We start from the raw sequence: 1,479 nt of genomic DNA, 5'->3' as shown, positions 1-1,479 counted from the left end.
TGGGTGGATCTAAAGCTCTTCACCTGCTTAAGTAAGTTCTTTGTGTTCTCAATGTTCTTCACTGTGTAAGAATGTACCTACACTACAAAGATCTCACATAAGAAAAAGACAAATATTCAAGCTGCTTAACATTAACTCCATTTCTAAAATTCCTGTGCAGTTTAATGTTTAAAATTGTTTGAAACCGAGTCAGAGCTGTTCACAGTGGTGGTGATGGGAACCAGACGTCCTTCTAAAAACTCCTACAGAAAGTTCCAACATGAACTGGTTCTGAATTCACAGCCTGATGACTGAGACGCTGTTTTATGAGAGTTTAGAGAACTTCAACTCCATTCATGGTGGAGGGAGACATGCAGGGCGCTGTGCGGCAAAATTCCAGATTTTCCACTATTTTCCATCATCAACATTCCATATAAGCTCAGGAGACTCGTGAAGGTTCTCTGGTGGTTCTGGATGGTAAATAAAGTGTCTATATCTGTGTTGTAGTCATGGCGACGCCTGGTTCCTATCACCACCACTGTAAAGACGTCTGAACTGTTTGACACCAAACCCTCTGAACCTCTGGTTACACCTCACACACTCTGGAACTCTGGAAACGTGGAGTTCTCCTTTAAAGTTAAGGTATAGTGTCACTTCAGTGGTACAGAATCAATAGTGTGTAAGTGTGTGTGAGGGTGTGTGTGAGCTGTACTTACTCAGGTAGATCAGAGAGCGGAACAGGACCATCTCACGGCTGAATCTCTCACACTCACACACACTGAACACCACACCTGCACCTTTTATACACCTGCCCGCCTCCTCGGAGGCCAAGTGGGGGGAGTGAGCCAGCTGGAGTGAGATAATGATTAACCCCTGCGTGCTCAGAGCTCATTACAGCTGTTTAATGACTCAGTACCTCCACACTCGGCCCATAAAGTGCTCTGAGCCGTGGAGCAGCTCAGCTCTTGCTCTGCATTCACTAAACCCTCAGCGGACACCTGCACACAGCGCTCAGGCTCAGATACATACCACAACCTGCTCACTTCCTGCTTCACACCAGACGCAGGACTGTCAAACTCCAGGGGGCACCAGACACACTCCTCAGTGGAACTCAACGGCTGAAACATTAAAGTATGTAAACAGGAACTTCATTTCAGAAATGAGTGAAAATCAAAGAGAGCATCTCTTCTAGTTCTACAGCAAACAGGTTAGCATTACTGCTACTGCTGTATGACAGTGTACAGTATTACTGTAGTGCTGCTCATAGTGAAGACAGGCTGACTATTACAGAGAACAGTGTTACTGTAGCGCTGCTCATAGTGAACACAGTCTGACTATTAGAGTGAACAGCGTTACTGTAGCGCTGCTCATAGTGAACACAGTCTGACTATTACAGAGAACAGCGTTACTGTAGCGCTGCTCATAGTGAAGACAGTCTGACTGTATTAGAGTGAACAGCGTTACTGTAGCGCTGCTCATAGTGAACACAGTCTGACTATT

Source organism: Pygocentrus nattereri, chromosome 20 (genome assembly GCF_015220715.1).
Source record: "Pygocentrus nattereri isolate fPygNat1 chromosome 20, fPygNat1.pri, whole genome shotgun sequence".
Taxonomy (NCBI): domain Eukaryota; kingdom Metazoa; phylum Chordata; class Actinopteri; order Characiformes; family Serrasalmidae; genus Pygocentrus; species Pygocentrus nattereri.
The sequence above is the reverse complement of the archived record's forward strand: the minus strand, read 5'-3'. Positions refer to the sequence as shown.